Consider the following 26,811-nt stretch of genomic DNA (forward strand, 5'->3'; position numbering starts at 1 on the left):
AGAAGATCCGGCGAGAAGCTCAGTGGGCTATGTGGGTTAATTTACTCGTTGAGCCGACGGATTCGACGAGAACGATGACCGGTGCTTGAGGTAACTAAAAGCACCGTTAGTGGATCGGGAGGATCCGAAATGACGTGTTTTTGGGCGACGTCGTCTGCTTTCCATTCGGTCCGCAGGATCGGGAATGTTATTTCTGTTGCGTAGAACGTCCCATTTGACGTGGTTCGAGAGACACAATAATATCAATTTACCCTCATGTCTCAAGGTAGGTTGAAGCATATACATTGGCTCCAATCCACTTAAAACCCGACGATACGTAATCATTCTCCCGTCTAGGTCAATCTAAAAAACCAGTGAAAAAGCCACATTAACTAGCAAAGATACATCCGGGCATAATTAAAATCAAAAGTACTTGTATTTGGGTATAGCAAAAACAACAAGGCTACGTACGTGATGCAAAAAGCTGTGAAGCTTTACGAAATCTTATCTTATGTGTCAAAGGTTAAGGTTGATGTTGAATCTAATAACATATACACTCGCATTTTTTATTGCTTAGTTGGGTGGACGAGCTCACAGCCCACCTGATGTTAAGTTGTTACTGGAGCCGATAGACATCTATAATGCGCCACCTACCTTGAGATATAAGTACTAAGGTCTCAAATATAGTTAGAACGGCTGCCCCATTCAAACTGATCAGTGTCTGATGGCATATCTTACGTCACGGTTGCAAAGTAGGCAATCTTCTTGAATATCTCACTCATTGACGGGCTTGGGGAGCTAAGGCGAGGTTTTAGCTGTGATATCCTGAAGATACCCTGCAAGTGGATCGCTAGCCGATTGGATCGAAGACAGCCGCTGCTCTATTGACCATTCATGCGGATATTCCACAAGGTCCTCTTCCCCAGGCTTTTCATGCTGCATATCATTGAAATGCTGCCCCCTGATGGGGTGAATTTCCCCGGTAGTGATGCACGAAACCGGACTTTAGGCTCTGGGAGCGTGGTGCAGAGGATACCATCAAATCTTGTATCTGAAGCAAAGAACACTCTGGGGCGGACCTCCGAATGGGGTTCATTAAATTTAGTTCAATTCAACTCATTGAAGACATAGGTTTGCGTGTTCACTAAATACGACTATACCGGTGTTCGAATCCCGCAGACAGGTACCAATTGTTAAATGAAATACGCATTCAACTCAAACAAATACTTTCGGCAATAAGGGAAAAACACCTTCATTTTTTTTTGATTGCCTTTGCTGACAGACTAGCACACGACCCACCTGATGGTGAGTGGTTACCGTCGCCCACTGACTTCAGCAATGCCAGGGGCAGAGCCAAGCTGCTGTCTACTGCTTAATACCCAAAATTACAATTAATCTTACAATTTATTAAATCTTAAAAAAAAATTAAGTTACAATTGGGTAATACTCAATTTACACTATTAATAAAAATTAAACCCTTTATTACAATGAATTATAATTATATTGTGTAATTTCTTCTTATCAGCCCACAAACGTCCAATGCTGGACGTAGGCCTCCCCCAAGCCTCGCCACAAAGACCGGTCCTGCGCTGCCTTCATCCAGCGGATCCCCGCGAAACTCAAGATCGTCGGTCCATTTATTTAGTGGGAGGCCTAGCCACGCTACGTCTTCCGGTACGCGGTCGCCACTCAAGAACTTGTAATTAACCCATCATAATTCAAATCGGACAACAATGACACAACCGCCGCCTAGCTTGCCCATTTAAGGTAATAAAAATATTATTAAGATTATTTGCGCTAAAGAGATAATAATAATCCGTTACAAGCCTTTACGTTGGTTTGATTAATGATTGACTTGATATTGATTAAAGAAAGTCATTCTACACCCAAAATAAGAGAATTCATTCTAGTCGCCCTCCGTCTCCGTCGCTATCAATTACATTCCGACCTGATTATGTTTTTATCAATCCCAATTCTATCAATACAACGGAATTGCAAAATATTCACTTGCTAGAGGCAAGGACGTTCACATCCTACGTCATCGTCACGTCATTATACAACTAATTTGCACTATTTGTTCGAAACTCACTTGCGAATCGATGTATTAAAAAAAAACAGAATTTTTTAAAGTGTAATTTTTTTAAGTAAGAGAAAAATTTAACTGACGACAGATTCGTTTCGGCTTTTTTTTTAGGAAATCGCCGGACTTCCGCCCTTCACTGGGCATGGCGGGCGGGGTATGTCAGAGTCTAACCGACTAAAACCCTCTGTCGCTCAACAACAGCATCCAAACCTCGCATGAGACAGAACTCATGAAAAGGCAAAGGGGGGAAAGTGAAGCGTTTAGTGCGGAGCACATCGCTCCGAACCACCCGACCGTGGAAAGGGGACAGGACAAAGCAAGGTAGGTCGTTTCTCTTATACACAGCATTCCCTATATTACAAGAGAAATTGGATTTAAAGATAAAAAATGAAGAAAACCACAATATTTCACACCGAAAAAGAAGTTTCACTTCTTTCAGATGCAACAAGGCGTTATGATCGCGTTATCGTTGCTGCTGCTGACTACTCCCCGAATCCTGATCACGCAGAAGCCAGTCACCGTTGACGCTCTAGACACGTTCTTACGGATTCATCAGATCCAATAACCTTTGCATTAGACGCCTTTTGCTCGCCCACCTGTCCTGGTGAAACTGGAAAGGCCTCCGAGCCACTAGTAATCCTTCAATGCTAAAAAAATAATTAAACAAGTTGCACGTGCAGATTTTTTTTTATTTATGAACAACGGTTTTTTATTTATTTTTCTTTATTTTCAGTCTCTTTACTAAAAAAATATGTTTATAATAATGCATTTTTGATACCGATCATCGTGAACCAATGCCTATAAAAAAACTTAATAATTAACAAATAAAAACAAAACTCACAAATAACTCACGCATCCACTCTGAACAGGTACGACTTTCTAACAAATAGTTGCACTGTTATTTTACCATACCTCCAAATACAGTTCATTTCTACTTAAATCTATGTGTGTAAAGTTGATATTCCTTTAAAAGTTTTGTATTCGTTTTGTGTTGTTCGGATTCGTGGCATTCACTAACTTTCGTTGTTGGCCGCAGTTGTGTTAAGCGTTGCTATCACACGGTCACGTTGCGGTCTTGTGCCCGATTCAAAGGTGAGTACCAATAAATTGTATTAATTAAATTCGTCTACTCCTTTATTAATAGCACTTCTTTTTTTTTATTGCTAAGATGGGTGGACGACCTCACGGCCCACCTGGCCCATAGACATCCACAACGTAAATGCGCCACCCACCTTGAGATATAAGATCTAAGGTCTCACGTATAGTTACAACGGCTGTCCCACCCTTCAAACCGAAAAACGCATTACTGCTTCACGGCAGAAATAGGCAGGGTGGTGGTACCCACCCGCGCGGACTCACAAGAAGTCCTACCACCAGTGATTACGCAAATTATAATTTTGCGGGTTGCATTTTTATTACAGAGAGAGAGTCTATTTTTCTGATTAAGCATTTGTCTTAAGGTACCCATTAAGTCAACACCAGACAGAAATGTAAACGCGAAATCGATTGATTTGTTTCATTTATATATTTATTCTCTTATTTCATTAGACGAATAAATAGACTTGCTTTTTAAAAAAAACTTGTTCCTTAAAATTTGTTTTTGTTTTACTTAAATACAATTTTCGACATTCCAATTCTTAAATTTTGTATTATTTATTTTTATTGTATATCTATTCTTGAATTTCGATTGTCGTTTATAAAAGGCGAGCTTAATTCATATACGAGCTTTATATACAAACAAACAAAAATCAGAAATACATGTTTTAAAAAAGTTTTACACAATGTGTATACATATTACTCTAATATGTAAAAATAGTTTTAACTAACACGTTTTATTTAATCCTGACAGTGACATCCACTGTTGTCGATGAACACTGACAATGCCAAGGGCACAGCTCGTTGTGGCACGGTTATATACCTACTCTGTATTATTTTTTGAAGTTTAAGTTACCTCATAAGAAGAACTGTTAGGAATACACTATAATTTTATAAAATTCATTTTGATAAATAAAAGAGTTGCTCTTATGTTAATTATAAGTTTTAGTATTTTTATTTATATTGAAAATTTAATTCGATACAACTTATCATTTAAATTTATCATTTAAACATCCTATTTGCGTAAATGCATGTAACCGGCAGTAAAAATTGACCAACAAAAGACTAAGATAGTCTTTGTACTCACTCATTTAAGTAATATATTTTTTTCGATGAGGGCATAGATCTAATTCTTTTGTTTTTAATATACCTAATAAATAGTTTATGTGAAATACTAAACAGTAATTATATACGATGATAGTTTCAATTTTTAGCTTCAGGTTATATTTTAAATTTATTTGTGTACAAAAAAAAAAGAAATTGTTTAACAAATAACAAAAAGCGATTAAAAGAAAACAAACAAACAAACAAACAAAATATTGTTTTTACGGGATAACTTTTCTCCCCTCCACGGTGTTTCCCGAGCGCTATGACATGTCCTTCTTCAAACGAGGCTTGTGGAGAGTATTAAGCGGTAGGCAGCGGCTTGGCTCTGCCCCTGGCATTGCTGAAGTCCATGGGCGACGGTAACCACTCACCATCAGGTGGGCCGTATGCTCGTCTGCCTACAAGGGCAATAAAAAATATATATAAAAAAAGAAAACTGTATAAGAGGATTAGCCATCCGCTTGTTAATTTAAATGTTTGGAATGATCTAGAATTTGGTTCTAAATGTCGCGGTGAACGGATCAGCTGTGACATGCTTCGACGTTATGCATCAAACATTAAAAGCCAAATTAAATTTTCATTGACACGTGCAAATTACGACGGCCATGTCTGGGCGTCCTGGTCTTAATTTGACGACATTGGACTCCGACATCAATGTCGCTACCCAGCATTCGGTAGAGTACAGGAGCGAATGAAGGAACAAAGTCCAAAGAAAAAAGCTCCGTAAAGGCCATAACCCTTATCACTGAGGAGCATGATGCAAGGATAAGGAGGATGTAAACTACAATTTAGAAAAGAAATTGTGTGTGTGTGTGTGTTTTTGAAATTCACTCTATTATATATACTACATACGTCACGTCTACAACAAAATTATATAAATAAATAAATTATTTCAGTTATAAAAAGCACACCTATTAAATTAATGTTTCATAAATACGTGAAAAAAATATTTATTTCCAACTATGATGCTTAAATAATAATAATAAAATAATTTAATTTCTTGATTTTTTTGTATTATATAGTTATATTTGTTTTAAATTTATTTGTTTAAATTTTATCAACCGGATTGCTTCAATCAATCCTGCTAATAATTTTTAACTTAACGTGATAGGTAGGTATATATCGTATATAAGGATATAGGAATATTGGTATATAGGCCTCCATTCTGCCTATTTCTGCCGCGAAGCTCTCATACGTATAAAGCTTTGTTGTTCATAATAATTATTATAAATATATTAATACGTGAAGCAAAAACTTTGTATCCCTTTTTACGAAAATTGCGCGGACGGAGGAGTATGAAATTTTCCACACTTATAGAGAATATAGAGAAGAAGTGCATAATGATAATTTTTTTTTTAAATAATGCATAACAGATACATTAAATAAATAAAGAAAACATTACACACACTACATACCATGTGTTTGACGCACACACGCATGCATAGTATTTATTGTCAAACTTTTGTTCTTGACGTCTGTTGTCAAATTGAGAATAGATTAAAATGAAATATTGTTTATCTTTATTAATATTTTTTTATAGAGTAGTAGCCTTGGCGAAATTTGTGATTATAAACGTATAAAATACAATCATAATAGTGTACATACTTACAATTCCAATTATAGTCGAATTTCGACTACTGCGGGACCTCTAGTTATTATAAATACAAAGTTTTTGGTCCAAGGAATAACATAACAGAACTTTACATAACGTGCACAAAATGCCATAAAAATATATTTATATATAATTACATGTGTTGTACGAACAAAACTCAGTTACTTCGCAACTTCAAGTGTACTTTTGAAATTATTCAATTTTATAACCTTTAGTTTTTTTGTTCCTACCTAAGCTGATAGCCTTGAGAGGCTATATCAGCGTAGCCTTAACTAGTAGGTGAGCTCGCGGGGCTCGAACCTGATGACGTTGTTAACACGAACCCTAGCAAGAGCCGTGCTTCGCAGAATCTACCACCGGATTGGAAATGCGACCCACTGAGAAGATCCGGCGAGAAACTCAGTGGGCCCTTTAGTTGCGGATTGACTGTGCCCCACTTTTTTTAACGCCGGGGAATCCATTTACGAATACCCGGTCGAGGGAGCAACAGACCGGGTTATGCCCTGGCATTCCTGACATCTTATTTTTCCCGACCTAATCGTTGGTACCCTTAGGGGCTATTCCAACTATGCGTGGACCGGTTGATGAGCTCACGGGCTCAACCTAAGAGAATTGCGCTGACGTTCGTGACCGATGGTAACCACTCACCATCAGGTGGGTCGTACGCTCGTCTGCCTATAAGTTAAAAAAACAAACAAAAGAAAATATACCCAAATAAATATGAATGTTTGTGTTACTATTAATTTGTCAGTGGAATGGATCGTGTTCATATAGAAGTCGTTTTATCTGATTAATTTTTATTTTATGACTAGCTTTTGCCCGCGACTCCGTCCGCGTGGAATAGTTACTTTGGCATAACGGTAAATTTTACCTCCCACTTCACTTACGTAGCAAAGTGAAAATACATATCTTTGAATTATAGAAGGTTCAGGAGCTATATAAACTCCTATTTTGCAACATTCTTTATTGTTGCTCCACTTGTATTGGCCTTACCGTGATGTTATATAGCCTATAGGCTTCCTTAATAAATGGGTTATCTAACACTGAAAAAAATTTTGCAAATTGGACCAGTAGTTCCTGAGATTAGCGCGTTCAAACAAACAAACTCTTCAGCTTTATAATATTAATACAGATTTTTATTTTATGATTCGAGTAACTTTTCCATCAGAAGATCGAACTGCACACGGAAGGTAAATACTCAGCAATGGTCACAGCGGCTAGTTAATAGATTTCCTTAGTTTTTATTTCGTTAAATTCGAAGACTGACAGCCATGATACCACACAAACCGGTAGAACTAGAAGCATGAAAGTTCTTGCATTGAGATATAAAGTTGATTTCACAGAAAGAATCCCGCAATCCAGATTAAGAGATGAAACGGTTGCTAAAATTCCATTAGAACATCGGTATATGCTGGATATTTTATCGCTGATACTCTGTAAGGTCTATCATCATCTATTGGGATATGGACATGTGATGAGACGAAATGAAAATGAGGTTGGTAAGAGAGTGTTAACTATGAATGTGGAAGGATATAGATGAAAAGGTAGACCTAAGAAGAAATGAATGGATTGCGTGAAAAACGATATGGGTAAGAGGGGAGTGAACGATATGGGTATATGATAGAAGAGTATGGAAGGAGAAAACATGTTGCGCCGAATCCAGGTGACTGGGAGAAGGGCAGGATAATGATGAATGATGACTCCGTAAGGTCTATCGCATATTCTCGGGATCAACGACACGATGTTTCCAAAACGTCCTGAAGAAACTGTTTTATTCGGTTATACGCCCGAAATTTAAATCGAAGGCGTTCCGAACGAAAGCGTCTAGAAATTTCGGAAATTAAGTAGAAAATCTAATTTCTTCTTCGTCGTTTCCTCATTACTGAGGGTCGTGACCACCTTGGTCCAGTTTTTGTACCAGCTTCCTTCAATGTTGCCTGCATTCAGCCTGCTTAATGGCGCCCGGGAAGCTGGTGTTTGTGGCCTCCTTGACAATGTCCGTCCACCTGGTTGGCAATCTTCCTCGACTTCTCTTTCCTTCCACGTGAATAAATCGAATACCAAATCCCATACTTCCACTTGTGTACATTTAATAGCAACCTAGAAAATTTTTAAAGTCAAAAAACTGGACAAGAAAACGAACCGATGCTATTAGAAGGTAACTAATATCGGCGAATTGACCTTCAAATTAATTAACGATTCAAGGTTCGAATTCGCGGAATAGTCTTCGATCGTGAGGGGTTACGGAAAAAATACCGGTCATATCAATCTTTTATGACATCAGATCATAACGCCATTTATGATGGAATGCATTAAAATCAAACAAACTGCATTAGTTTTGTTGCCTAAGAAGGTAGATGAGCTTGCCTGATACTTAATGACCACAGTCGCTAATAAATATCTTTTCAGCACCAGACCACAACCAGGGATGAGGGTTATTTTCAGCTATCTTTGGAAAAGGACATATTGTCCAAGACACTAAAGAATGTGGATTTCAAACCAAAGACGGATCACAGGTGCCAAAAATAAAATTATTTAACAAACTTGATGAGTGCAGCGTTTCCGGAAAGTAGGGATGTAGGTACTTTGTTCCAGTCACGCCATGTTCAGTTAGAGATTTGACTTTCCTCAAGGTACATCCGTAGAACATATATGGTACAAGGAAAAAAATACTCAACATAATCCTGGGATTCCAATAATAGACGCATTCAACGCATGGTTGAATACCATTGAATAAAAAATACAATATCTTCGGACTTCTTAAATGACACAACATAATTTCTCTTCTTCAAGCCGTGTCCACCCAATGCTGAGCGTAGGTCTCTTCGAATGCACCCCATTCTCTTCGGTCTCTTGCTTTTCGCATCACTCCAGTACTTTTGTCCCCCAACGACTGTCAGTGCGATGACATAATTATGTGGCCGGCCCACTTCCACTTGGATTATAGTCTCACTATTCTCCCCAGATTGAATAGCCTCTCCTTTGGAAGATAGTAAGCAGTATTTCTTCTTCTTCTTTTATTGGTTTACGTGTGTGACGTCACAGTGACAAGATACCGATCATGACCACATTTGTAAGAAAATCTGAGGAAATTAGAAATGTTGCTATTTAGTATGTGTCCCCTTTAGACCTGCAACTTTTTAGATGCATAATAGTGCTATTCTATATCTGTAGCTCTGTCTATTTGTAAGGTCTCTAGGCCTAAACTACGGAACCGATTTTGTAATTCAAGTTTTTTAAATAGCTCGTATACTACCAAAGAACACAAGCTACCTTTCTAAACTAATAACGTATCTCCATTCGCGCGATATAAGTGCAGTCTGTGAAGGCGAAGCTGCGTGCGGAAATCTAGTGCTAACATAACGATATGAGTCGCCACCTAAAAAGTCAATAATCGTAGTGAAGGCCAGCCTCTCGGAAAGGTTACCTAACCTCCGGTTTTGCTCCATTTCACACGATTAATATCTACCTGCTGAACAGTATCATAAGCAAGTATCATTGGCAGATGATTGATAGCACCCAAAGGTTCTTATTAGGGATCTAAAAGTTGCAACAAAATAGGTATCGTGAATTAAAATTGCACAATTTGTAAATTTTTAAAACTTATCATCTATACATATAAATAAAATTGGAGTGTCTGTTTGTAATATTGAAATAGCCTCTTATTACTACATGCGTATGTATATACGGTACATATACCAAAATAACATTTTTTACAATTTTTGTCTGTCTGTCTGTCTGTTTGTTCCGGCTAATCTCTGGAACGGCTTGATCGATTTTGACGGGACTTTCACTGATAGGTAGCTGATGATAATAATATAAGGAGTAACTTAGGCTCCTTTTTTCTGACTAGCTTCGCCCAGCGGCTTCACCGCGGTACGACAATAACCGCGGATAACATCACGGGACTCAGCTTTTTGTTTTTTTTTATTGCTTAGATGGGTGGATGAGCTCACAGCCCACCTGGTGTTAAATGGTTACTGGAGCCCATAGACATCCACAGCGTAAATGCGCCACCTACCTTGAGATATAAGTTTTAAATTTCAGTATAGTTACAACGGCCGCCGCACCCTTCAAACCGAAACGCACTACTGCTTCACGGCAGAAATAGGCGGGCGGTGGTACCCACCCGTGCGGACTCACAAGAGGTCCTACCACCAGTAAGTTCTCATTCGCATTTTTCCATCAGCTTTAGATGAACTGGAACACTTTAACTGGTGGTAGGGTTCTGTGTAGAAGCCCGCCCGGGTTGGTACCACCGTCCTGTCTATTTCTGCCGCAAAACAGTAATACTGTGTTCCGGTCTGAAGGACAGGATAGCCAGTGTAACATACATAAGGCTGCCCATTCAGGCCAGGATAGGCAGCGCATCTGAGTCACTGATGTAGTTTGGATGTCTATGGGCGACGGTTATCATTTCCCATCAGATGAGCCGTAAGCTCGTCTGCCTATCGAAAGCAATAAAAAATAAAAAAAAAGAATAGAGTAGAAGAATAGAATTTGCTCGTGAGCGTGGATTGAACGTTAGCTTATAACTCGTTTCGTCAATCGGCGCTGCCGCCGCGTGGAACAGCTTTGACCAACTTACGCTGTGTGGTAATATGGATCTAACACAATATTTTGTAACCTTTGGCACTTGCAGTACTTGGCGAGAAATCGGGATTCGATAATTTCGACAATGGTGAGTATAAATGTTAAAGTTTTGGCACGTATTACAACAGGATTCAATTTAGTGTAATCGTGAAAACTTTTTATCGTGGATCGGTCGGGCGTTCTATGCATATAGAAGAAAATTGGGCACGAAAAAATATCACATTAAAAATAAAGAATAGTTCAAAAACTTATATAATATTATCACCATCTTTTCATAATTAAAAGACTAATGATTAATGTTTCTGAAGACAATCTTGTACGCATATAAATTGTTAAAAGTGTGATAAAAAAAAAATTGGGAATTATCTTATTCCTGTAGTAGAAGCTGCCAGAAAATTCATGGGATGACACAGATGTTAAATTAATACATAAAGGTAATAACAATATGGACTTGATATAAATTTCATTGCACCTACCACTATTTACTCTGTACTACCTTTGGTTGACTGGTAGAGAATGATTTAGGCCTTAAGTCCGCCAATGTAAATTTTACATGAAGTGTAATATATAAATAAATAAATTTATAGTTAATTTGTGTTTATTTAAAATGAGCTCACAAACTGTCTGCTGATCCAACCTCGGAGACAAAGAACTACAATGATTTAAAAGTAATAAATCCTAGATAAAAATCGAATATTATTGCACTAAAAGTACCTATTACTTCAGACGCTACGAGTGTCTTAATTCTTTTTGAACAAGTGGGCGTGCATTGCGTATCTTAACCACCCACTACGATATTGTGTCAACAGCGGCATGTAAATGTTCTCGAGGAATCAGAAAAATAGATGCTTAAAAATTATAATCCCCGCAACACCTCCCTCCCCCAATTTTAAAGTTCGAGGAAAGTTAATTCAAGCCTGGTTGTTCCTTAGGATCAAAAAGTTTAGGTTTCAGTTAAAGTCGAAATATTGGTTTGATTTTTTTTATTATTTATTTCTTAGATGGGTGGACGAGCTCACAGCCCACCTGGTGTTAAGTGGTTACTTGAGCCCATAGACATCCACAACGTAAATGCGCCACCCACCTTGAGATATAAGTTCTAAGGTCTCACGTATAGTTACAACGGCTGCCCCACCCTTCAAACCGAAACGCATTACTGCTTCACGGCAGAAATAGGCGGGTCGGTGGTACCTACTCGCGCGGACTCACAAGAGGCCCTACCACCAGTGAGCTCACAAGAGGTCCTACCACCAGTAATTTAGATCTCAGTAGGTCACTATTCCGATCCGGTGGTAGATTTAGCGGAGCACTGCTCTTGTTGGGCTTAGTGTTATCACATTCTCTCAGGTTAAGCCCGTGAGCTCACCTATCTGTGCGGGTTTAGCTAGAATAGCACCTTAGGATACCAACGAATAGGTAGTGTGAGAAAAAAAAAGTCGCCAGAATTTTAGATGAACTGACACTTGTCGTTAGTGCTATAAAGCACACAGTTTCTCGCCGGATCTTCTCAGTGGGTCGCGTTTCCGATCTGGTGGTAGATTCTGCGAAGCACTGCTCTTGCTAGGGTCAGCGTTAGCAACACTCCGGTTTGAGCCCCGTGAGCTCACCTACACACGTTGGGGTGAAGCTGAAATAGCCTCTCAAGGCCATCAGCATAGGTAGGAGAAAAAAAAAAGCGCTATAAATTAAATGAATCGTGGCCTAAAGGATAAGACGTCCGGTACATTCGTATCGAGCGATGCACCGGTGTTCGAATCCCGCAGGCGGGTACCAATTTTTCTAATGAAATATGTACTTAAGGATTGTCACGATTGACACTTCCACGGTGAAGGAATAACATCGTGTAATAAAATCAAACCCGCAAAATTATAATTTGCGTAATCACTGGTGGTAGGACCTCTTGAGAGTCCGCACGGGTAGGTACCACCGCCCTGCTTATTTCTGCCGTGAAGCAGTAATGCGTTTCGGTTCGAAGGGTGGGGTAGCCGTTGTAACTATACTTGAGACCTTAGAACTTTTATATTATCATGGTGGGTGGCGCATTTACGTTGTGGATGTCTATGGGCTCCAGTAACCACTTAACACCAGGTGGGCTGTGAGCTCGTCCACCCATCTAAGCAATAAATAAAAAAAATGACTCAAAATAATAACTAAACAAATAATCGTCTTGACTGAATCAAATAAAATGTCTCGTTTACAAAACGAAGGAATGTTGTTATTCTTTTAGAAAAAGGAAAAAAAATAACTCGAATTTTAATAATATGTAAACCTATTTTTTTCAACTTGAATATCTGACATTTAAAGACACGACACAGAACTTTTAAAGTTCCAGATACGTTATTAATTCATTACGCTATTATCGTCGTTATGCCTTGAGATGTGAAGGTGAATTTTCTTTGGCTGATATTAAAAAAAATATGACTTTTATATTCCGGCTAATAGTTTTGGGTAATTAAAATGGTTTTGTATTATTATCATCGTACAAGATCGTGAGATGGTAGTGTAGACAAAGGACGTAAAGACATAGTTTAAACGGTAGGCAGCGGCTTGGCTCTGCCCCTGGCATTGCTGACGTCCATGAGCGACGGTGACCACTCACCATCAAGTGGGCTGTATGCTGTTTTTTTTTTTATTGCTTTGTTGGATGGACTAGCTCACAGTCCACCTGGTGTTAAGTGGTTACTGGAGCCTATAGACATCTACAACGTAAATGTGCCACCCACCTCGAATAAGTTCTAAAGTCTCAGTATAGGGGGTCGGGACCGGGGTCGTATCCGTGACCTGGCCCCCTAAGAGCTAGGGGTCCCACCCGTTTTGTGCGGGGAGAGACCCAGACATGGGGTGGCGTGCTTTGCACGCTCACCCGCAGTAGGAAGCCGGGTGATGGTAGACCGCGTTCCCCCGACCGCTCTGGGGGAAGGTGTAACACGGCGCCATCAAAGCGGGCTCTCGGCCCGCTGAACGAGGGAACCGGTGGTCGTGTCGCTGGCGGCCGCCGGTCCGGCGTCCGTGGGACGGTGGGATGGATGTAATATGCTCTGCGTCAACCCTGTCCCGCCGTTTCAATAGCCCCGACTGGGCTACTGGGCTCCGGCCCGGTCCGAGGTAGGGCGCCGGTTGTGAGCGGCAGGAGTTTTTAGTGAGGCTCAACTCCCACATACCCCACCTGCCGCGCGGGTGGGGATCCGGCGACTTTCTCCTGTGGAAAAAAAAAAAAAAAAAAGGTCTCAGTATAGTTACAACGGCTACCCCACCCTTCGAACCGAAACGCATTACTGCTTCACGGCAGAAATAGGCAGGATGGTGGTACCTACCCGTGCGGACTCCCAAGAGGTCCTAGCACCAGTGCCTATACGGCACTAATAAAAAAAAAAAGTTTATCGGATTGAGTTTCGCACTTCAGAAAAATTTTTCCTGTACCATTAACGTCCAATAGGTAACGCGCGTGCAGTCCTCGACATTGCGAGTACAAGCATAAACTCGAAAATCCATTTTCTCAACTTTTGATGACAATTTCACTTATAATTTGGCATACATTGTAGATTTCAATATATACATGTGACTAATTTGAGGATACGTCATGTATAAAATTTGTTAGCTGGTAATCGATTCGCATTTAGTATGAACTAGAGGTCCCGTAGTAGAATTGGAATTGTAAGTTTGTACACTATTATGATTGTATTTTATACTTCTTTAATCACAAATTTCGCCAAGACTACACTATAAAAAATAATAACATAGACAATTAATATATAATGTATTCTCAATTTGACAACAGACGTCAAGAACAAAAGCTTGACAATAAATAGTTTGCATGCGTGTATGCGTCAAATACATGGTACGTGTACGTAGTGTGTGTAATGTTTTCTTTATTGATTTAATGTATCTTTTATGCATTATTTTAAAAAAATATTAGTGTTGTGCACGTCTTCTCTATATTCTCTATAAGTGTGGAAAATTTAATACTCCTCCGTCCGCGCAATTTTCGTAAAAAGGGATACAAAGTTTTTGCTTCACGTATTAGTATATAGATATACATATTGATACATACACCTTTAGAATTGAATTGGTTAAATAAAAATTTTTAAGAAAATGATTTTTACACCTTGAACAGCTTATAAACAGGTATACTAACAGTTAATAAAAAAAATTAAAACTAAAAATAATAGTTTATGTTTTAGTTAGAAAAGGACACAGTACACTTTCCGTTTGTTTTATATCAAGAATTTAAGGCTTAAATTTATTAAAATCAATACTGAAAAATTACAATTCTTCAATTACGTTTTTGGCATTTACCAAAAAAACAAGAATTTTAGATTTAGACACTTCAATTCTAAAGGTGCAATAAAAAAAGCTCTTGCTAGGGCTAGTGTTAGTCGGGGGCCGGAGGCGGAAATACGCCCGTACGTTCTGGCTCCTGTAGGTAGCGGCCTCCCCCCGGTGAAGGTCAAGAGGCGACCTGAGGGGGTAGAGGCCGCGCGGCGCGCTACCAGCACTCTAGCGCGCTGCCGAGGAGTAAATAGAGCGACCGGTTGGCGGTGTATCGCGTCCTGACCCGGCAGGCTGGTTCTGGTTCAGCGGGGTATTTCGGGACATCAGCGGCACCGTCTGGGCGGCCCGACGGGCGGCCGTACCGAGACGGCCGACATTTCAGAGCCTTCGATTCGCCTCGAAGGCTCCGTCGGCTGGGCATCCTTGGGGTGAGCCGTCTGGTTGTAGTGTTGATCGCGGTAACCACCCCTTTTTTTTTTTTTTAACGCTGGGGAATCCATTTACGGATACCCGGTCGTGAGGGGTAATAGACCGGGTTATGTCGGACTCCGGCGCCTCCAGAGAAGAAGAGGAAGAAGAGGAAGACCAAAGTCCTCCTCTTCTTCCAATTCCTACCGGGAGACTACGCCTTGAGAAAGGCGCGCGAGGCGCTGCGCGGCGTCTACCACGCAGGACCCGCCCCGCAAAACCGACTACCGACTAAACCCCATCGAGCTCCACCACTCCGACTCCACGAAACCTACGGTACCGCACAATGCGCGCCGCAGGCTCGCCGCCGCCGGTACCCGTCCTGACAATAGGACGGGATCCAATCCCCGGGAAGATCCCGCAGGACGTCGTCTCGGGAGACACCGTGAGTGGCGCATAGGAGCCACCTTGCGCCGCCTCACCACGGAACCGACAGCAGAGCACCGGGCGCCCCCGCACCCAGTACCCAACAGTCCCTACGGGAGATTAACGGGAGCATCGTGCCCGCGTCGCCCACCCCGCCTTCTTCGCTGAGGAGCCGAAGAGGGATTCCACTCCCTTTCGCGCTCCTCAGCCTCGCGGAACGCCATGACCAGGTCGCAAAATCTGGCCATGGCCTCCCACGAACTCTCGTCCTCTAGCATGCGAACAATGACAGCCCGCAAGGAGAGGTCCCTCCCCAGCACCGCGATGAGATCTCGCCGCGGGTGCTCCCAACGCGGGCACGCTTCGAGTGCGTGCTGAGCGTCATCATCCGGATGCCCGCTACCTCATCCGGGTTCTGACCTCGGAGGGGATCGGACGTCGGGTGTAAGAGTGCAGGGGAGTCGTTTAGTGAGTGGGCTCCAAAATCCTTGGGCCCGCGGTCTGCTCACAACACCATGCAGATCGTTGAGTCTCACATACCCTGCGCATCCCTTTTGCGCGGGACCTCGTAGGAGGTTCGGAAGACTAACCGATAATAAAAAAAAAAAAGGGGCTAGTGTTAGCAAATTCTCTCAGGTTGAGCCTGGGAGCTCACCTACCCGTCCGCGCATAGCTGGAATAGCCTCCTAGCCAATAGGTAGGAAAAAAAGAACACTATAATCCTTTTTGTTCTGAAGTAAACAACGAAAATGTATGTAATAAAAAAAAACACAAAGCTCAGCAAAGCGAATCAAATCCACAATACGTATTTAATAACATTTACGTTTTATAACAGCAATTAACGCATTCCGTGTAGGTAACGCGGACATTTTGTTGATGTGATCGCGTGTTCGAAAATGGCACGTCTCGTTTTGTGTCCGACGTTAACGCCCACTAAGTCAATCCGGCCCGGACTTCACTTTTAATAAAAAAAATTGGTTTAATTTGACAAATGATTGTGTTGCTATGTGGCAGTTGCTGCATTGTAAAACAACGTAGGACTTTACAGTATCTAGTTGTCTATTTAATTCCCCCACCCTTCAAACTGAAACGCATTACTGCTGCATCGCAGAAATTGGCAGGGCGGTGGTACCTACCCGTGCGGACTCATAAGATGTCCTACAACTAGTAATAATAGCTAATATAAAATACTAGACCGATCTCCTACAAAATAATATTACCACTAATTAATAATGTCCTTAAAGTAATAGGGGGCAGTAACTTATAGGTACACGTGATTTTTACTGTCCATACATTCATGCCATCCACGAAAAGCAATCTGTACCGACCTACCTTTGTGGACGGTCTATCTTATACTGTGATATTCTACACATGACATTTAGAAGTATTGATTATTACGTACTAATATTAAACATGGCTATTAATTTTATTTTACCTGTTAATCTTTAGAAAGCACTTATTTTCACTTCGAACATCATTTTAGTATATTATTATATTAGTATATTATTATGACGACGCCTGTAGCTGAAAGTAAGTATTGTATTTTTTGACGAAGCATGTTGCTGATAACTCTGTTTCTATAATCTGACGGAGCGTGTTGCGGATAATAATATGTACTTTTAGGTTATTAAAATATTATTTTGTTTTAAATGTTTGAAAATAAAATTTTTGTATAACTTTTTTTTTTTATTGATTAGATGGGTGGACGAGCTCACAGTATACCTGGTGTTAAGTGGTTACCGGAGCCCATAGACATCTACAACGTAGACGTGCCACCCACCTTGAGATACAAGCTCTAAAGTCTCAGTATAGTTACAACGGCTACCCCACCCTTCAAACCGAAACGCATTACTGCTTCACGGCAGAAATAGGCAGGGCGGTGGTACCTATCCGCGCGGACTCACAAGTGGTCCTACCACCATTCATTACGCAAATTATAATTTTGCGGGTTTGATTTTTATTACACTCACAGAATGCTGAAAATTACGACTATAGACATTATTAGTAAATGTAATTCTATATGAATACAAATGAAGTTTTTCAGATGAATACGTACGAACGCAAAAACACTTTTTAAATTTCGTAACTTCGTATGAAAATTCTAATTATTCGAGAACTTTTATACCATGTGGAACGTCGAAATAACACACTAATAGCTTAACCGTAGTAAACCGGCAAAATCTTTGAAAATCTGATTTGAAGGGGTGAAAAGGGGTTAGGGCGACATTTTTCCAACTTTAGAGGAGAACCATATACAGTTTAAAATTTCGAAAAAAATATTATATCATAACAAAAAAACTTCTTCGGATATTACAATAGAGTAAACTTAATTGAAGTTCAAATAAAAACATCGGACTGTTGATGTTAATACCAAATAAAACGCACCTTTAATTACAAAGATAAATGTCGCGTATTAAGTAAAATGTAGCTTAAACCAAACAGCATTCCACCCTCGATATACTAGTGTATTTAAATGTGGATAGATCGGATTGGATTTACATTCTTATTTTTACAGTTAGTTAGTTCAAACTGGCACACCGGATTTGCGTGATAATAAGATGAATGTCAATGAGTGTTTTTTTTTTTCAAATAGATTTTAGTGTAAAAATCTACTAGATTTCACCCTACGATCCCACATTTCAAAATAGCGTTGACAGTCATATTCAAAGCCTTCATCAACAACAAAATCAATTATTTTGTGCAGCGAAACTGTATCTATAGTACATATAGGTATATAGTGATTACGTAAATTATATCCATAGTTTATTATTATAAATGCCAAATTGAGCTTTTCCGTTTTTTTTTACGCTTTCACGTCTTATACTCGACCGGTCGTCATGATTGTGCATACAAGCTGTCAAGAGTTCAGACAAAGACATTTGTTTTTTTTTTTCGGGCCGGGGTCCGAACCTCCTACGGAGTCCACGCGCCTAGGGAGCGCGCGGGGTATGTGGGACTTGACGATCTGCAGGTGTTGGGAACAGACCGCGGGCCCAAGGGATTTTAGGGCCCTACCGCACTAAACGACTCCCCTGCACTCTTACACCCGACGTTCGATCTCCTTCCGGGGTCAGAACCCGGTCAGAGTAGGGGGTTCCCGCGGTCAACACTACAGACAGACCCGCGGTGCCACCCCGAGGACGCCCGACCGACGGGTCGTCGAGGCGATAGTCGATAACCAACGACGCCGGTCTCCGCGGTACGGCGGTCCTACCAGACAAAAGCCAACTTTCATCCACCAATAAGGATCCGGGGAGATATTTTTCTTTCTAAATGAACTAGAACGAAGCCGCGGCTAAAGGCTAGTTTGCGATAAGTCACAATTTATTATCTAAATACAAAGATATCAATCACGTTACACAAGGTTTCCGGTTACGACCGAAATTTATTTGCAACATACCAAGTTACGTACACTGTGTCAAGGTGACCTCAAATATTTGTTAAATGTTACGCGCGAATATATATATTTTTTGTTCCTATTTATTTGCGAGACCACCGATTACCAGTAATACAGTCAACTGTTTGATTTACAATTTAATATGTTTATTGGTATTCACTTATTTCCGACTCTTCGATTTCGACCGGTCGTGTGGTCTGAACAGTAATCAAATGTCGACTTTTTTTCTTCCCATTCGCTGGTAGGTGAGGGACGGGTAGGTGAGCTCACGGGCTCATCCTGAGAGAATTTGCTAACACTAGCCCTAGCAGCGGCAAAGCTGTGCTGAATCTACCACCAGGTTGGAAACGCGACCCACTGAGAAGATCCGACAAGAAACTCAATGGGCAGTGTCTATGGGCTAGTTCGCTCAACGATTACGAGAGTATGAAAGGTGATCGGACGTCGGAAATAAAATAATGCCAATAAACAAACATAGCGTTGTTTCTGTTTTTATTGCTTAGGTGGGTGGACGAGCTCACAGCCCACCTGGTGTTAAATGGTTACCGGAGCCCGTTGACATCTACGCCGTAAATGCCGGCTCCCACCTCGAGACAAAAGTTCTAAGGACTCAGTTTTTACAGTACAACGGTTGCCCCATCCTTCAAACTGATTTTATTTCTTTTATTTATAACTAGCAATCCGCCCTCGCTTCGCTTCGAAAACTGTAATTTATTATTGATTTCTTCACTATTTAATGGATGTTATTATAGATACAAACCTTCCTCTTCAATCACTCTATCCATTAAAAAAAACCGCATCAAAATCCGTTGCGTAGTTTCAAAGATTTAAGCATACATAGGGATATAGGGACAGAGAAAGCGACTTTGTTTTATACTATGTAGTGATATCTACTGATCTTTCCCATATTGCTCTACGGGGCGGAGACATGGTGCATAAAAAGCCGGGATATCAAAAAGATCGATGCCTTTGAAATGTGGGTGTGGCGGAGGATGCTGCGAATACCGTGGACTGCCATGCGAACAAACGAGTCCATTCTAAGGCAGCTAGACATCCGAAAAAGGCTCTCTTCCATCTGCCGGGAACGTGTTATGAGCTTCTTCGGACACATTATGCGATCTCCCAGACATGAATTAGAGAAGCTCATAATTACGGGTCGAATAGAAGGCAAGCGCGCCGTGGGCAGAACACCAGCCAGATGGTCAGATCTAGCAAGAGAAGCACTCGGTGGTAGTCTGTACCATGCAGTCCATGCCACCCATGATCGGGCGCATTGGAAGTACGTCGCATGTGGTCGCGATCCTCAGTAGTGAGGGAACGATATAGAAGAAGTGATATCTACGACTCAGGAAAATCTTTTTTTTTTTTTTTTATTGCTTAGATGTGTGGACGAGCTTACAGCCCACCTGGTGTTAAGTGGTTACTGGAGCCCATAGACATTTACAACGTAAATGCGCCACACACCTTAAGATATAGTTCTAAGGTCTCAGTATAGTCACAACGGCTTCCCCACCCTTCAAACCGAAACGCATTACTGCTTCACGGCAGAAATAGGCGGGGCGGTGGTACCTACCCGTGCGGACTCACAAGAGGTCCTACCACCAGTAAAAAATCCATGACAATCCTGTAAAACTTCACTCGTTTCATACTAAAAGTGCCTGGGTCTGCGACTAATAAAACATTAGTGTCCACCACGAAACATTCAAAGCGTGAATATGATGTGGCATTCGCATGTATGTATGTGTAACACTCTGGCGCCAGGAAAGTGATCGTGCGTACAAAATTCTGTGGGTCAAGGCGTTTTATATATAGTTAAATTAAAACATAGCTAACAATTTACCAGAAGCGACATTTATAATATGCTAATTTGTGAGGCTTAATTTGGTAACTAAAAATTCTAAGTCAAACAAAACCAAAAAAAATTCACTAACTTTGTCGCTTAAACGAGCTCACAGCTCATCTGGTGTTAAGCGGTTAATGGAGCCTATAGACATCAACAACGAAAAAGCCATTGACATTGGTTCAGTGTGCTTAGTACCAGTTTTTTAACGTTCACGATAGCGTAAAAGTTAACTCAAAATTTGTATGGAGTTGGAACCTTTGCATACGTTTGCCTGTAGGAGCGCTGTTCCAACTGTATACAAATTTGAGTTAACTTTTACGCTATCGAGAACGTTAAAAAACTCTCACTAAGCACACTGAGCTCTCAGTTCTATAGTATATAGTTGCCATGCCCCTGAAACCTAAACCGATTACTGCATCGTGACCAAAATAGTCAGTTTGATGCACAGGGGCGTCCTCCCAAAGTGCCCTACAAACAGTAATTACGAAATAAAAAAAAACACGGTTTCCAAATTCTATTCCACTATGTTCTTCCTTCACCGAGGAAATCAATCGTGAACATTTGTTAATTACGTTTTTCATTACAAAAAGTTTTTTTTTTTTTTTTTTTTATTGCTTAGATGGATGGACGAGCTCACAGCCCACCTGGTGTTAAGTGGTTACTGGAGCCCATAGACATCTACAACGTAAATGCGCCACCCACCTCGAGATATAAGGTCTAAGGTCTCAGTATAGTTACAACGGCTACCCCACCCTTCGAACCGAAACGCATTACTGCTTCACGGCGGAAATAGGCGGGGTGGTGGTACCTACCCGTGCGGACTCACAAGAGGTCCTACCACCAGTGATTACGCAAATTATAATTTTGCGGGTTTGGTTTTTATTACACGATGTTATTCCTTCACCGTGGAAGTCAATCGTGAACATTTGTTGAGTACGTATTTCATTAGAAAAATTGGTACCCGCCTGCGGGATTCGAACACCGGTGCATCGCTTCAACACGAATGCACCGGACGTCTTATCCTTTAGGCCACGACGACTTAACTGTTAGCTCATGCACAATTAAAGACTAATACTTATTAAAATTATTTATTTATGCATTCCTTATTACCTCAGTAATTATTGTAATGTACCATCATACGCGGATCTTGTTAGAATAGATAGCATCGCAAACAATAAAGAAAACATGTATAATGATGTGTATGATTATGTGTGTAGCGTCCGTAACGAAAAAGTGTGTCCTATTAAGGTTAGATTTTTTTTATAAATGAACTAAATTTTTTCACTAAAATTACCTTCGAACTTTGATAAACAGCGATTTACCTGAGTTTTTTTTAATTATTATTAGAATCTTTGAACAGTCGATATCGGTAGGAATGGGCAAAAAAACAACTTTCTCTTTCTCTATTGTCTACCGCAGAATGTACCCTAATTACCTTTTTATTGCCATATAGGCAAACGAGCCTACGGCCCACATAATGCTTAGTGGTTACCGTCGCCCATGGACTTCAGCAATGTCAGGGCCAGAGCCAATCCACTGCTTACCGTTAAGTACTCTCTAAAAGCCTCGTTTGAAGAAGGACATGTCATAGCGCTCGGGAAACACCGTGGAGATGAGCGCATTCCAAAGCCGGATGGTACGTGGCAAAAAAGATCTCTGGAAATGCACTGTGGATGAACGCAGTGGCTCCAGGTAGTATGGATGAACTCTACTCTGGTGGTAAAAACAAGATGATCGTATCATCTCAAGCAAACATATTACTTTGCACATTACCAATTAATTGCTGCAATCGCTAACCCAAGTTTTCCACCTCAAGTCTGAAGGTAGCATTCTCGTAGAATTTCATTGAGTCACGATCGTCTTAGGTCATCATGAAGCTTAACTATTAAAAATATATATTTATAATACTTAATTTATGGCTTCGTTTTATTGTTCTAAACGCTATAACAAAATATTATACGCCATAAGCGCATAATACGCATCGCATTTTAAAAACAGTATAATAAAAAAAAGAAACTGACTGAATCAACATTTATTTCACACGCGTCCTGTTAAGGAAACGGACGTCTAACAAGTAAACGGTGAGTTATTAAATATTTTTCAGCTTCAATTAATGTATTTCAAAGTATGTATTGTATTAAATAATAATAATAACTAGATGATAAACTATACCGATTTCGAAGGTATTTTAAGGTATCTCACTTATTATACACACACACACACACACATACATAAGTATATTGGAGTCCAATATCATTTTTATGTTGTTTTTATTTGTTTTTACCGTGTATTCCGTCGGGAAAGTTTTGAGGAATTGCTTGAGATGATTCCTTCATCTTCTTTTAAGCATCGCACCGCCCGCCACCATCGCAAAGTTCATTCATACTACATATCTGTAACCGCTGCATTCATCCATAGTGCGTTTCCAGATATTTTCTTTGTGTACGTACCATCCGGCTTTAGAATGATATTCCTTTCAAAGTCTTTCCGAACGATTTGAGATGTTCTTCTTGAAACGATATTTGAAAAGAGTCCTCAGTGGTAGCTTGCTTGGTCCTGCTCCTGACATTGCTGACCACATAATTTAGGCCATGAATCATGTTCCACTTACCAGAGGGCAGTCGATTTGTCTACCAGCTATTTCAGTGTACGGTTCCCTTTTTAACCGACTTCAAAAAAGGAGGAGGTTGTCAATTCGACTATATGTTTTTTTATGTATGTTACTTCATAGCTTTTGATGGGTGAATCGATTTTGATGATTCTTTTTTTTATTAGAAAGCTGACGCTTCCCGTGTGGTCCTATATAAATTTAGTCCAGTTCTGATAATGATGTCCTTGAGAAAACCATATATGTCTTAAATTTGCATTAAGTACATGCGCGAAAAATAGATGAATAACTCAATATCACGCCAACCGATGTCGATGATTATTGTTTTTAATGTATATTAATTTGTTTTGGATTATCTTTTTTTTTCTATTTGAAGTTAGTTTTTGTAAGAGCATCTCTATTTACAATTATTCAGTAATGCATTGACATAAAACCTACTTAAAAAGCTGTAGAAATGAAAAACGAAAGTTAAGTTGAAAAACGTAAGTGATGGTCACATAGCTGGTTGATATTAATTGTGTCGAAAAAAAAAATAAAAAAAAATATCAAACCAATCCCATTGATCGATGCAAATAATATAATTCCACTAGCGCTTCGTACATTGTTTTATACGTGCTGATTTAATCGCAACTCCGCATAGTATTGGATAGTGTTTTATTATTTTACCGGTAATTTGCGGCCTCAAAGCAAGCGAGTAAATTAAATATCTGGCCACTGAAAGAGCGTGTTTCTGAAGGATAGTGATCAAACGTACGATTATGAGTTAGTGTAAAGCCGGACCTATTTGTTTTTTTCTTACAATTCTAGTAACCTTGAGGGGTTATTCTAGATTCGCCGAACTAGTAGGTGAGCTCACGTGGCTCAAACCTGAGGACGTTGCTAACACGAGCCCTAGCAAGAGCCGTGCTTCGCAGAATCTACTACCGGTTCGGAAACGCGACACACTGAGAAGATCCGGCGAGAAACCCAGTGGGCTCACCTGGCTATATAAGCTCGTCGAGACACCACGAGTCCTTCGTCTCGTCTTGTGGCTCCCGTTCTCTCTCGAAAGCGTGTCGGTTTTAGCGCTGTAGTCAAAGGGTCTCGGGAAGTCTCGTAATGAAAATGAGAGCGCGCCTGTACACACTCATTCGTTTAGTTATCCTCCAACTGCGTCAGTTTCTTCTAGGTCCATCGCAACGGTGTGGTCTCGTGTCGAACCTCTACGTGAGAGCGGACGAGAGGCACACGAGACGACTAGACGAGGGTGTACAACCGGCATTAAGTTTGCCATAGAAACAAATTTGTTGTTTAATTACCTACTAACGTATGTGTCACCGTTCTCGTGAACGATCTGGTGAACGATCGTATCGTACGTGGTTTTTTCTGATGGTACGACCTCTTGTGAGTCTTCACGGGTAGGTACCACCACCCCGTCTATTTCGGCCGTGAAGCAGTAATGCGTTTCGGTTTGAGTGGGTGGGGCAGTCGTTGTAACTATACTGAGGCCTTAGAACTCGTATCTCAAGGTGAGATACGAGTTCCACCGATGACCACTTAACACCAGGTGAGCTGTGAGCGCGTCCACCTATCTAAGCAATAAAAAAAGTGGTTGGATGCGACGAATAGTTCGACGTACATCCTAGTCCTACAACGTAATGATCGTACTGATTTTCGTTCCAACTACGCGCGGACTGATAAGTGAACTATAGAAGTTCAATCTGAGAGGGCTGGCTAGCCCTATTAAGCGCAATTAGTGTTAAATGGTTACAATTTTCCATAGAGATTACAACGTGGATCCCGCCTGTCAAAACATGAGGCTGTGGACGCTACTCTATACTATAAATAGCATCTTTCAGGCCAGGATGCATGACCGCTTTGAGGAAAAATAGGCTGATTAGGGGCATTTATCAATGCGAACTGATTATAAATATGTTCTACTACTAAAGAACAAAGTTTTTTTTTTCTCTGTCAAAGCTTTAATAAGCAAGAATTCCACATGACCAGGACTGCTATGCCAAGAGCAACCGATTATGATGATGACTACTAAAGGTCTTTCTTGAAAATAAAACCTGAACGCATTAATTCTTTATTTCTCCGGTACATTCAACAGAAGAATGCGAAAAGTTTAAATTTAAATATTATTTTATATATTATTATACGTTTTTTTTTTATTAATGCTGTTCTTTATGACTTGTAACACCTTTGACATAAACAAGTCACCTTAACTACACTGTTCCTTGTGACACACTTGTTGAATGTCAAAATATAAATAACAATATTAACTCTACCACCGGTTCCAAAAAAGCCACAGTCCTGAGAAGAACCGGCGAAACAAACTCAGCGTGCTTTTTTTTTTGTTTTTGCTGAAATATTTTCTTTTTTTTAAATAAATAAAAATATTTACAATAAAGGAAAAAACAAGTCAAAAAATACAATTAAAAAAAATTAATAATAATGAAAAATGAAAAGATCAGGAACGAACGCCTCATTCCCACGTAGTGCCATCTAGTAAATAATCCTTAACTTTATAATATGCCTTGTTTTAGTTGTGTGTGCCATTAAAGAACACATTGTGAATTAAAGAAAAAAAGAAAACGTCAGAAGGACGTATAATGACAAGAAGTACGACTATAATGGACAAATAGATTAAATCATTAAATTTATGTGACAACAACAATGTTCCCAAAAAAGACGATCTTACATGGAATTTTTACATTTTTATTTACATCCAAATATAAATTGAGAAAAACAAATAATAATATTAAAAAAACGCCAGTTCAGTGGCCCGCCGTGCAAGCGGATCCCACTTGGGTCGTGACGCAATGAACCTCGAAAGGTCACCAGAACAGGTTCTGTGAATCGGAGATGCTTCTAAACAAGCTAAACCAAACAGATGCTATCGGCGTTTATACGATTGTCTGACAGTCACATATACTCGTAATATAGTATAATTTTTTTATGGGATTTTATGACCTGGTAACTAAGACTTTTTAGGTCATGTCTTATTTTAATTTATATTCTTATTTTTATGAAAAATGATAATATGGAGTGAAATGAAATGAAGCTGATTAATTTGAGATCTTAATCAACTGGGATGAAATTAAATGAAATGAGATGAAATAATTGATATGGGATAAAATATAATCTCAGTAAAACGGTGTTCGTTTACTGAGATTTTTTCAGTTCACTTTTTGGAGGATCCCGAGAAGTTACGTTCAGCGGCTTTGTTTCATTACACTTTGTTTCATTACACTACATTCCAACATTTGTGCACTATCACAGATATTAAACAGTTAATAAACCACAGTTATTACATATTTAAACCTGAAGAAACACTAATTAGATAAAATAAAATAAATCACACAACTTCATTCCTCGCGTTCCCGCCAAAAAGTCCCTGGTTATA

General features: G+C 40.0%; 1 protein-coding gene across 2 annotated transcripts in view; it reads left to right on the forward strand.

The window, feature by feature from the left end:
- Window positions 1–2,996: 2,996 nt before the first annotated feature.
- The window catches only part of CPR56 (cuticular protein RR-1 motif 56), a 33,617-nt gene continuing 9,802 nt past the window's right edge, over window positions 2,997–26,811 (forward strand). Inside the window, exon 1 of one of the 2 annotated variants that reach the window (XM_028171074.2) lies at window positions 2,997–3,154. The gene's annotated coding sequence lies outside the window, so the exon portion shown is untranslated. Of the gene's footprint in view, window positions 3,155–22,734; window positions 22,897–26,811 lie in introns of those variants that run through there. The other variant, XM_028171073.2, reaches the window with a different exon arrangement.

Source organism: Bombyx mandarina, chromosome 16 (genome assembly GCF_030267445.1).
Source record: "Bombyx mandarina strain Sakado chromosome 16, ASM3026744v2".
NCBI classification, from domain to species: domain Eukaryota; kingdom Metazoa; phylum Arthropoda; class Insecta; order Lepidoptera; family Bombycidae; genus Bombyx; species Bombyx mandarina.